Below are 13646 nucleotides of genomic sequence, written 5' to 3'. Positions count from 1 at the left end.
TCCAATCTTGTGGCAACACTTGTGAGGGCCCCGATGATATTCATTACCAAATGATAAAACATCTGCCTCGACCGGCATTATCCTTTCTCCTGTCACTTTATAATACGATCTGGACAGATGGTGAGTTCCCTGACGCCTGGCGCACGTGCATATTTGGTTCCCTTTTTAAAACCTGGTAGGACCGGTCACTCTTCACAGGATTACAGACCTATTGCTCTTGTCAGCTGCTTTGGTAAGTTACTGGAACGGATGGTCAATGCTCGTCTGATGTGGTATTTAGAATCTAAGAATCTCCTTTCCGATTTTCAATGTGGGTTTCATAAGGGGCGTAGTACTTTAGATCCCTTAGTGAAGCTAGAGTCTTATATCCGTCAGGCTTTTCGTTGTAAGCAATCAGTTCTCGGTGTCTTTTTTGATCTTGAGAAAGCATACGACACTTCGTGGAAGCATCATATTCTCTGTACGTTAGTCCATTTTGGAGTAGTTGGTAATATGGGTGTTTTTCTCGACAATTTTTTGAAAGCTCGAACCTTTCGGGTGCGTGTTTCTGGCAGTTTATCGGCCACCTTACCACGTGGAGGGCGTTCCACAGGGGTGTTTTCTGAGTACGACTTTGTTCCTTGTTGCAATAAATGGTATTGTCTCTTCTCTTCCTCTTAGAGTCCATGCTTCCCTATATGTAGATGATTTAGCAATTTACCTTGCTGATGCTGACCCTTCTCGTCTCGGTCAGTGTATGCAGTCAGCTGTGAGTGTTGTGTCGACTTGGGCAACTTCTCATGGATTCCGCTTTTCGCCATCTAAATCACGAGCTATGATGTTTTCCAGACAGCGTGTTATTCCACAGCCATCACTATATCTATATGACCCTTCTTCCATATCATCCTACTACTACATTCTTGGGTTTGTCTTTTGACTCTCGGTTGAGTTGGTCTTCACATATAGCTACCGCGAAAACATCTGCCTTTTAACGACTTCAACTCCTACGGACACTGAGCCATCTCAGTTGGGGCTCTGATCGCATTCTACTCCTACGTTTACATATCGCCGTAGTTAATTCTGTTCTTGATTATGGTTGTCAAGTCTATGCCTCTGCATCCCCTGCCACTATTTGCAGGTTGGATGCAATCCATCATGAAGGCATTCGTCTTGCTTTAGGGGCATTCCATTCCACTCCTGTTCAGAGCTTGTATGCTGAGTCTGGTTTGCCCTTCTTATCGCATCGTCGTGATGAACTGACCCTTCGTTATTATTACAGACTTAATCAACATTCCTCGTCCGGTTTTCTTTGTACATCCGTTCCATCCAATCCATCCCGGACACCTTTCTACCAACAGTACTCCTTTTTACATAGAGTAGATGATTTGTCCCGCTCTTTATCTCTTCCTCCTCCTCGCGTTTTTCCACATCACATTTGTTCGTTTCCTCCGTGGCTTATTCCACCCCCAGGTATATGTTCCTCTGTTCTCCCTGCAACTAAATCCTCTACCTCCCCGTCTCACCTACGATCTCTCTTCTATCACAATATGTCTTGTCATTCGTCAGCCACACCCATTTATACAGACGGCTCGAAATCCTCTGGTGGCACAAGTTGTGCATTTTTGTTTCCCAATAGTTCATATCAATCCCGTCTCCCTGATGTCGCTAGTATTTTCAGTGCAGAATTATTTGCTCTTTTGATTGTTGTTTGATATATTTTTTCTTCACAGATCTCATCTTTTGTTATATTCATGGACTCCCTTAGTGTCCTTTTTAGCCTCCAGACCATTCCCGCAGCCAACCAACTTGTTCTTAAAATTCAGGAGTGTTTGTACAGGATTGCTACCAGGAAGACAGTAGTCACCTTTTGTTGGGTTCCGAGCCATGTTGGTATTGCAGGAAATGAGCAGGTGGATTTTTGGCCAGGTCAGCAGCGTCTAACACATTATCCTCCAGCTGTCTCCCAGCAGGTGACCTTTTTCCATCTCTCTCTTTGTCGCTTAAGCATCGATGGCAATTGGAGTGGTCCCATGTTACTAATAATAAGCTGCGTTCCACTAAGCCCACTGTTTCGCCTTGGTCATTTTCCTCCTATCCTAACAGACGGTGGGAGACAGCGTTAGCACGTTTGCGTTTAGGCCATACCCGACTTACACATGGCTATTTGATGGCTGGTGGAGTACCTCCTCTTTGCTCCTACCGTCAGGTTCTACTTAGTGTAGAGCATCTCCTACTGGACTGCCCTCGATACTCTGCTGAGCGCCACCGTGCTTTCCCTTTCCTTGATAACTTACGCCATCCACATTCACTTGCTGATCTTCTAGGTGAATCCACCCACGTTTCGGTTACCTTTTTGTCACGTATCCGTATGCTTTCCTCCATATGATTGCTTTACCTGACCGATATCAATGATTTCTTCTTTAGTGCCATATGGCCTTTCCTGCCTGGCACTAGTTTTCCTATTCAATCAGTCAATCTCTCTCTCTCTCTCTCTCTCTCTCTCTCTCTCTCTCTCTCTCTCTCTCTCTCTCTCTCTCTCTCTCTCAAGAATGCAGAGATCATGCGTGACAAATTTAATTGAGTTTTACTGTACACTTTTTAAATGAATGATTGTACTAGGTCTCTTGATAAAATCTACTTAGATTTCCAGAAAGCTTTTGACTAAGTGCCGCATGATAAACTAATGACAAAAGTAAGATCACTTGGAATTGACGGAAATATTCATAGGTGGATACGTTGCTGGTTAAGGGAGGGAAAGCAACGAGTCGTTATAAATGGACTGGAGTCAGACTGGGCTCCAGTGGCCAGTGGTGTTCCTCAGAGATCGGTGTTGGGACCAGTCCTATTTATTATGTATATTAACGATATCGGTGTTGACCTATACAACTTCATTTCTAAATTTGCGGACGATAGAAAATTCGGCAACACTATATTAACTGAAGAAGACAGAATTAGCCTTCAAAATGACGTTAACAAAATTGTCAGCTGGTCAGAAAAATGGCGAATGCCCTTCAATGTAAGTAAATGTCAGGTATCGCAATGAGGGAAGAAAAACAGAAGGTATGATTACGAAATGAAGGGCCAAATCATTAGCAAGTCCTCACTAGTTAAGGATCCAGGCATACTAATTTCAGACGACCTAAAATGTTCAAATCAATGTATCTCTCCCGCCAATAAAACCAACAGGGCTCTGGGCTTCATCAAAAGACATTTTACATATAAAAGCAAAGATATTGTAATCTCCCTATACAAAAGCATAGTCAGGCCACACTTGAAGTTTGCAGTGCAATTTTGGGCGCCTCACCTGGTTAAAGATAAAATACACGAAGTGGTCCAGCACAGGGCTACCATGTTAATCCCGTCCCTGAGGAATAAACCATATCTCGAGAGACTCAGGGAATTAAGCCTAGTCTCTCTTAGAAAACGGAAACTCAGGGGACAGCTGATTGAATGTTTTAAGATTCTAAAAAAGGCTTTAGTAATATTGATTCAAGCAAGCTGTTCACAGTAATTGCCGAGACTGTAACTCGAGGAAATGGTATGAAGTTGCAAGCAAGGAGGGCTAATCTTGATACAACCAAAAACTTCTTCACTTACTCTGTTGTAAAGGAATGCAATAAACTCCCTGGGAATGTGACTGAGAGTGGTACCATAAATATATTTAAAAAGAGACTGGACATGTATCTCGACGCAATTGGTATCTTTTAGTTAGGATGGAGCAATTATTGCATATTCGCGTTTACATTCATCTATCTATTAGACACATTACACTTATACTAGTAATCAACACAGACAATATTTTTGGGTGAATTTAATAGACTAACATTCTATTCTTCCTTTTATATGAAAAAATAAAAAAAAAACATTGAAAAAATTCCATGCATAGAGTATGTGGCTATATGCCTAAATTTACCTTTTCCATGTCATTATACTTTCTGCCGATCCTATAAAATTCCTTCAGGTTTTTCATTCCTGCAAGGTATTACTTCCTCTCTTGTTTCCTGTACGGCAAATGCCGGAGGGTCTGGAGGGTGGGGGAGAAAGCCTTCTGCTGTGCTATCCTTTTCTCCCGCTCCTATGCACTGTATTAGTATTAAGGCATATTAATATTACGGCCGGACCACCTCGTAGGGACCGTAAAGTCTGTGTATCTATGTAACTCTATGTAACTCTCCTAGTGTGTCACAAAACACCGCGTGTATGATATCAGCGGTAGCTTATCTTGTTTACACTTCCCTTTCCGATCCATCTCTTCCTTCTCCTGTTCCTACCTCTCTTGCTCCTCATCCTCATTGTCTTCCTCCTTTTCCTCCTCCTCCTCCTCCTCCTCCTCCTCCTCCTTCTCCTCCTCCTCCTCATCATCATCATCATCACGGTGACTGTCATGAAACCATTACTATCCTCCACCTCCTCCGCCCCTTCTCTGGTGATGAAAGGCAGGTGATCAGGATGGCATATAGGTTGCAAGGAAGGAAAAGAGGTAGCCTGGATGGTAGAAAGGTTGTTAGAGGGTACTCAACCAGGATGGCAAATAGGTTGCTATGGCAGAAGGTATGTCACTTGTCTGGCATATAGGTTACTAGGATGGATGATAGGAATCTAGAATGGAGAGACAAGTAGCCTGGAGCAATCTGAATGGCAAATAATTATTTGCGATGCAAGGTAGATGGCTACGATCAAAGGTGAGTGCATAGGATCGTGTTATAAAATCCGCAAAGCCACTTGGAATACTGGTAATAAATGTATCTCAGAGTTCAGTTATGTAGTCAGTATGAAGTCGAGCATAAATTATGTTCAGATTTATGCTTATCTCTTATCATTTAGTGACAAAAATACTGAAACCAGAAATTATCTTCCACCCAAAAACCCATCCACTTATCCATAATGATACCGATCGTCATGAGAAACTACGGCAAATTATAGACTAACGAAATCCTTCATAAGCCTAATATCAGTTAATAACTCAAAAGTTCCTAATGAGAGAGAGAACTTAATAGACTGTGTGTGTGTGTGTGTGTGTGTGTGTGTGTGTGTGTGTGTGTGTGTGTGTGTGTGTATGTATGTAAAAGAGTATGATTTTGTACCGTGTTTTTATGCTTGTCTGTATGTGTTCTTGTGTGTGTGTTTTTGCGTTTTTTCTTCTAATTTTTCCATTGTGTGTGTGTGTGTGTGTGTGTGTGTGTGTGTGTGTGTGTGTGTGTGTGTGTGTGTGTGTGTGTGTGTGTGTGTGTGTGCGCATAAAAGGCAGAAGACCTCTGTGCACATCCGACTCAGTATGAACGAATTGTTTTAAATGACTCTACAGTGGTAGGTGGAGACACTCATCATCCACTCACTCAATGTAGTGCTGCTTTGGGCGTCAGACATTTCCTCTCTTCCTTCCTTCCTTCTTCTTTTGTCTTTATTTCCTTCGTTCTTTCCCCTTCCTTCTGCCTAAGGGTGGCTTTATACTCCTTGTTCTTTCTTTCCTTCATTCTTTCCTCGTCCGTCTGTCTACGGGTAACTCTACACTGAATGACAAGCCAAATGGTTTCCTGTACACCAGGAAACCATTTACTACGCTGGGTGGTAACTATATTGCCAAATTGTGGGGCCTGGTGGTTTAGTGGGTAATTAAGGCGTTTCGGTAGGATTCAGCCGGTGAAGTTAATATGTATAATGGGTGGATGGGGTTTATTGCTCACGTAATGCCACTCAGGGATGAATGAAGCTTGTCACTCCCATCTTAAATGTCAGGACCAACTTGCCTATCACCAACTTGTCTATCCCCGGGCACCTACGCCCCTCATGGGGCGACATAGGATTGGATGATGGGTGGATAGATGGACTCTACTGTAATTTTTTTTTTTTTTTTTTTTAAGAAATGATTTTTCCAAACATTTGTCTACTACCTTCTGCATGAATTTCTCTCTCTCTTTCTCTCTCTCTCTCTCTCTCTCTCTCTCTCTCTCTCTCTCTCTCTCTCTCTCTCTCTCTTTCTTTCTTCATACTCGTATCACTGTACAATAATTTTTCTCTTCCTCCAAGCATGTCGCTTCATTAACTTTCTTATTCATAGTCTTCCACTAACTTTTCTCCGTCATCGTGCTTGCTACCTCCGACAAGGTTATGTTTTACCGTGCGTTGGTATGTTGGTCTGTCTGTCAGTTAGCAGGATAACTCACAAATTTATAAACGGATTTTGATTAAATTTTGTGGAAGGGTGGACCATGGGCCAAGGACGAAATCATTATATTATGGGGAGGATTCGGATCCGGATCCGAAGTGTCTCGGACAATATCTCCAAAAGTTCTCGATGAATTTCAATTAAATTTTGTGGAAAGGTGGGCAATGCCTCAGGAGAGAAATTGATCAAAATATGAGGCGGATCCTGACCCGGATCAGGATCCAGTATCCACGGATCCGGATCTGGGATTACTCAAAATGTTACGAAAGGATTCTGATGAAATTTTAGTACAAAGGAGTACAAAGGAAAGCAAATAGCAACAGACCTTATGGTCCTTTCGAGGCAGTTTGTTACAGAGTAGACTATGACTACAAGACCTAACTCTACATCCTGAAGGATAAGGATAGTAATGCAAGAAGGCTCCCCCCACCTCCAAACCCTCCAGTTAAAACTGGTAAGAAAAAGTGAGGAAAACCACCATGCAGCATGGAAAAACTGGCATGGAATTTTCATAGGAAAGACTGAAATGGAAAAGTTACTTTCTATAATACTTTATCTGTAAGCTACATGTATGAATAACCTGAAAGAGAAAGTAGAAGAGTAAAATTAATAACTGAATAATAAATAACGCCTAACAACACGTATGGGTACTTTGAGTTAACGGGGTGTTGCGGACACAGTGTGGAAATTACATAGTGCACAGTGTGGATATTCAGGGGTGGTGCGGCAGCCTTGCCTGGCGCTATTAAGGTAGGCAGCAGTCAATCAGGCCCCAGCTCTGTTCATTCCACTGACACAAGGAGCTTTCCCATGCGGGACAAGCACACAAGTCACTTCCTGAAGCAGTGACCCGTGGTACATAAAAAAAAAAAAAAAAAAAAAACGAAGGTGGTCACTTACTAACAGGGGCCCTAATTGATCCACAGCCCATCACAGGTCGAAAGTATGAGTAGTGACCGTTAACTCGGGGCTATCTTTGCATATCCTAGTCTGTGCATATACTATATTTGCATCCATAAGTTGATCCAGGCTCTAAATAATAAAAAAAAATAAAAAAAATACACATACACAAGTGTTCTACTCAGGAGTAAACGTATTTACAGTAAAATCTCAAATTTCGATGGACATATGTACCAAAAAACTGCATCTAAATTCAAAACATCGAAATTTAAACTGAACTTCTTATGGGAGAAATCAGTTTGGGTCCAGGGCCTCCCAACTTCACCACATGAAATCATGATTTTTTGCCCACACTCCCTGTAAAGTTTATGAACTATAAATGTGGTTAAGTAACTGTATTTCTGCACTGTATTGCCATACTGTACTGTAGTGTAGAATACAGCAAAAATTTGTTACAGTTTGTCAGTATCCTGTCACAGCTTTTATTACAGTAGTTACAGCACACTGTACAGTTCAGTACTAACCTTAGGTTATGGAATATTATCACTTGGCTGGCTGGTGTTGGTGGTGTGTGGCAGGGGTGGACCACTTAGTTGAAGTAGCCTCCTCTGTGGAGGTATCCAACCCAAATTCCTCAAAATGAAAATCATCCTTGAGTATCTGGACATCTGCAGTGTCAACATCTTCCTCCTCACCCTCTTGGATGGTTATATCTTGCAACACCCTAGTAATTGGCCTGAAGAAGGTGATGATCTTTGTTTATGCTTATGAAGCCCATGACAGCATCGAAATTCGCTATTTTGCATCGAAAAGTGAGGTAGGCAGACCACTCCAAAATGCATCTAAATTTGAATCATCGAATTCTAAACTGTCGAAATTTGAGATTTTACTGTAGCTGGGGGTTAGTCGACAAATACTTATCGAGGCGACCTTTAAAAGTATGTACTGTATTAGAATTTACTACATTGGAGGGCAATTTACTCCATATATTTACAACTCTATTAAGAAGAAATGCTTAGATTCATGCGACTGGAATCGTTGGCCAATTATTTTATACCCACTGCCTCTAGTATAATTCAAGTGATCAACTGTGAAGTATTTATCAACAGCCATGTTATGTCCTTTGAATATTTTGAATACTTGAATTAGGTCTCCTCGTAACCTCCGTGTAGTCAGGATAAATAAATTCAGGGCTTCCAAACATTCCTTGTACGGTCTATTTCTCAATTTAGGTATCATCTTTGTCATCCTTCACTGCACCCTTTCAAGCTTTTCCATTTCCTTTTTATAATGTGGTGACCAAAACTGAATGCAATACTCCAAGTATGGGCGTACTAAGGAATTATACAAAGTGAGGACAATATTATCAGATTTAAATTCAAATGCTCTGCCTACGAATCCAATCAATTTATTGACTTTTTTCACAGCTTCTGTGCATTGTTTGCTTGGTTTCAAGTCGTTTCCTATTATAATTCCTAAGTCTTTTTCACGGTTTAACCTATCAACTTGGACATTATTCATGTTATAACTAGCTCTTACATTTTTACTGCCAATGTTTAGCACTTTGTATTTATTAATATTGAAATCCATTTGCCAGACTTGGGCCCAGTTAAACAGTCGATCAAGATCTCTCTGAATTGCCCGCCTTTGCAGTGCTGTATCTGCTCTGTTACCTATTTTAGTATCATCAGCAAATTTTGAAATTTTACAACATAATCCTTCATCAATATCATTGATATATAGTAAGAAAAGAATAGGACTAACACTGAACCCCGCAGCACTCCACTTGTAACGTTTATCCAGTCTGGCTTTTTTCTGTTTATTACAACTCTTTGCTTTCATCTGGTAAGCCAATCTTCTACCCACTCAAGAACACTGCCGCTGAAACCATGTGCCTTTAGCTTCTGAAGGAGTCTTTTGAGTGGAACTTTGTCAAAAGCCTTTTGAAAATCGAGGTACACAATATCAACAGACTTAGTGTCGTCATACATGCTCAGTATACTGTATCATTGAAAAAGTCCAGCAGATTCGTAAAGCAAGAGCGATTATTACAAAAACCATGTTGAGAATCTTTGATGAGATTCTTTGATTCTAAGTGTTTCACAAACTTACCTCTGATAATAGTTTCAAGCAAGTTGCAAATCACCGATGTTAAGCTAATGGGGCAGTAATTTTCTGGCTGTGCTATGTTGCTTTTTTTTAATATTGGAGTTACATTAGCAAGTTTCCATTCATATGGCACCTTACTGCTTTTAAGCGATAAGTTAAAAAGTTCAAATAAAGGCTTTGCAACTTCATTCTTAGTTCCTTCAAAACACATGGAGATATTGTGTCCGGTCCCGGTGTTTTATTCTCTTTTAATTTGCTAAGTGCAAGTAGTAAGTCACGATCACTAACTGTAATGTCAGTGATTGTGTTGTCCTCTTCTATAGGAATGTGGGAAACAGCAGGAATCGTATGTATATTTTCTGTAGTAAATACTGATGCAAAGAAAGTATTGAGAATTTTTGCCATCATAGTTTCATCATCAGTGTGCTCTCCGTTATCTGTGATTAAGGGACCAATTGTCAGAGTTATTACCTTTTTGCTTGAAAATTCTTTGGGATTTGATTTCCTGGTACTTGCAATATGTGCCTCAAGATTATTCTTACTGCATTCAATTATTATTTTTGTTTTCTGTCAACGGGCATCATATTTAATTTTATCACTTTGACTTTTTGTGGTATTAAAATTTTTATATGCAAGATTTTTTGCTTCCAGACAGTGTTTAATGTCGGAGTTCCACCATTTGGGTTTAGGATTTTTGGCAGGCCTTCTGTTGCACATTTGAATACATATCCTGACAGCACTGTTAAGGGTTTATGTAAAATAATTCCACGCGTCAACGATATCTAAGGTTTCGGCAATAGGATGCCAGTTACCTGCACCAACAATTAGCTTTAATTTCTTATAATTTGCCCTCTTAAAGTCAGGCACTTTTTCACAACTGGCCCTGACATTATCTTCACTGATTTTAATGTTTAATGTAACTGTGCGATGATCACTTGTACTAAATTCTTCTCCTACAATAACATTACTCACTACGTTATCTGATGTGGCTAAGACAAGATCTAGGATGTTAGATCCACGTGTCGGATAATTTACAAATTGATACAGAGAACTTTCCTGCAAGTTTGTATATATGTCTAACCTGGTGTGTGAAGATAGTGCTTCACCCCATTTTGGAAGTGGTAAATTAAAGTCACCAAATATTACAGTGCTTTGCATACAAGATATTTCGGCAATTTGATTGTAGATTTCATTATCGATGTTGAGTGGCTGACTGGGTGGACGATAAATTAACCCAAGTGTGATTTTATGACAAGATTCATTCCTAAGCTGAATTTAAATAGTGTCAATGTTTTCAATACATGGTTTGGTAATTATGACTGGATGAAATCCTGATTTAATATATAACAACACACACCCCCAGCTCGATTCTTCCTTTCACTTCTGAAAATGTGATAGTCTGTTAAATTAAACTCTGCTAGAAAATCTCTTTGCTCAGTATTTAGCCACGATTCTGTTATACCAATTACGTCATAATCTTCATTAAAGACAAGGGCCTCTAAATCAGAAAATTTATTACACAGACTACGCGCATTCATAAGAAGAGCTTTAATGTGTTTTCGTTTCTGATGTGTGAAGCTTCAATTACTTATTGATTCATCGGATCGTATGACATTTACGTTTTCATCTCTTGATACTTGTTTTTTCTCCAGAAAAAACTAACTGCATCACTAAGCAAATGACTGAGATGGGCAGAGCCAATGGCATTCAAGTGTATTCCATCATTCACAAAAAGTGTTCGCTGCTTGTAAAACTGGTTCCATGTATCAATGAACTCAACTCCCTCCTGCAGGCACAGTGATCTGACCCTATTATTTATACTAAATGCTTTACTGAAGAAGGCATTCCCTGTACCAATCCTTGGGAGTATTCCTGAAATTAAGATGTTGTTAGTTTTCTCCTTGTAGCGTTGAATCATCCTCCTGTACTTCTCTATCAGCTCCTCCGATTGGGTCCTTACGACGTCATTTGTACCTGTATGAATGATGATTAGGCTGTCATTTTCTGCATTCTCAAAAACATCTTCCACAGCCTCCGTTATGTCGTCTACTCCTGCACCTGTGATACAAAAACGCTTTTGTTTAGAGGGTGCCCTGCCGCAAAATTCAACCAACTGACCACGGATGATGGAGTCCCCCACAACCCGTGCCTCATGGGGTTCTTCTTCTACTTCTGCGAGAATCTGAAACTTGTATGTTGTTACTGGAATGATATTCCTTTTCCTTGCAAACCTTGCACCATCCCGCACTGGCTGGAACTTATTCTGTACGGTGGGGGGAGAAGTAACTACAGCAGGAGGAGGATGGTCAGCCTGGACAGCAGTTGGCCTAGCAGTGACATCTTCTGCAGTGTGTCCGACATTACTTGCAATGAATTCCTCCAGCACATCAACTTTTCGGGTCAGGCTGTTGATTTTGATTGTAACCTCGGTCAGCTTGTCTTCTAGGCTCTGACGTAATTTGCACATCCTGCAAACAAAGGTGCGGTCTGTATAAAAGGATCCGGTGAAACTACCGGAGCAGGTTACGCAAATAATGTTCCGTGGCATTCTGAAATGAAAGGTAACTGCAAGGATTTATCAGAGAAAAAGAATCCGATAATACTGATTAGTACCTGGAAGAGATATTGGGACAAGAATAAGTTACATACAGAGGCTGCTAGAACAGTGACAATTTATGCAATGGCTACACGTTTTACTGGTGAGGGTCTTGTTGTTGTTTAGAACTGTACAGGAATAGCTGCCTTACTGGTTAGTAATACACCTGTTACAAAGAATGGAAAGCTAACCGTTACATGGAATGAAGAACTAAAATTATACAACCCGAAATACAACAACAATGAAGTCACAACAGAGTCTTACAATAAACAAATAAGTTTATTATCACCTGAAAAGTTACAACATATGAAATACAGTTATATCTTACCTGTAAGGATAACTGTAAACCTGAAATATAAACTGTTTTCACTGGTGAAAAAAAAAAAAAAAAAAAACTAAGGGAGTATACCTCATACCAATTAATCTGGCCAGGCATGTATGGCAACAGTGTTCCTGCCGAGATTCTGATTGGCTGGAGGTGGTTGTTCGATTTCGTTTTTGCTTAAACCGATACTCTCTTTATTATCAGATGTGATACTGAGTTTGTCGACAGTACAATCGTCAAAAGCAATAAGATATCCGTTAAATACTTAGCAACTACGAAATTTTCGTAGGAAGGTAGAAATATGATCAACAAAGTATTATAACAGTCCTAAGTCAAGGTCTGCATTTGAACAATTCCTTTAAATCTCCGGCACTCCTAATTATAACAGAAAATTAAGGAAACCTGCTAAATTTAGGCGTTGGTATAACACATTTAAATTTTGAGATCAGTCCTTACTATGATAATAGAGGAGATATAATGATATAGTTTTCCTTTAGCCTACTTTGAATTTCGCGATTTTTTCAATCATCCCTCCCCGCAGAACTTGTTTTTTTATTGGAATTTTTAATTATTCAGAGTTGTGGTACGATTTAAGGGTGAGGACTGATCTTATAATTTAAATGTGTGCTATACCAATGCTTAGATTTAGCAGGTTTCCTTAAATTTCTGTTATATTAAGGAGTGTCGGAGATTTTACGGAATTATTCGAATGCTGACCTTGACTTGGACTGTTATAATACTTTGTTGACTCATATCTTTATCCTCCTATAAAAATTTCGTTGTTGTTAAGTATATAACGGATATCTTATTGCTTTTGACGATTGTACTGTCGACAAACTTAGTATCACATCTGATAATAAAGAGAGTATCGCTTTAAGCAACAACGAAATCGAACAACCACCTCCAGCCAATCAGCATCTCGGCAGGAACACTGTTGCCATACATGCCTGGCCAGATTAATTGGTATGAGGTATAGTACTTACTCACTTACAACGCTGTGCACAGGGGAATACTTAACACTAAATACACCAAGTATACTGTACCAGACTGCAGTTGTTTACATCTACCAACACAACGGCACCAACCGGTCACAGATGATTGCCACAAACGGCTTAAATCGTCACAAAAATCGTTCCCACACTACTGTTAATACACAACAATTACACTGAACTGCTGTATCACCCGAAAATAAAGCAACTGCTGTATCACTCGAAAATAAAGCTCAGTTAGAACAAAGACAAGTCAAAACATTACAAAATTCCACTCAGCCTACAGCATCAACTCGAACAAAGAAATCAGAACAAAGCAAAGTCACTCAGTTTCGAATGGTTATACTGGTTTATAAACTGTTCATACTGGCGAAACAACGTACAGTTAACACTCACCCAATCGTAGCTCTAAATTTACACATTGTAATACTATTCACGTCCACGAGAACAATAACCACCCACTGCAGTCACTCTATTTGGCCCCAAACGTGGATAAACAAACACACGACCAGACAGAGCTTTTCACACTTAAATCGCAGCAAAAACTCTAGCATACACTGGACTTTCACACCTTTCACTGGA

Source organism: Coenobita brevimanus, chromosome 112 (genome assembly GCF_032717465.1).
Source record: "Coenobita brevimanus isolate Jiangsu-jjx chromosome 112, ASM3271746v2, whole genome shotgun sequence".
Classification (NCBI taxonomy): domain Eukaryota; kingdom Metazoa; phylum Arthropoda; class Malacostraca; order Decapoda; family Coenobitidae; genus Coenobita; species Coenobita brevimanus.
This window is presented reverse-complemented; position numbering follows the sequence as displayed.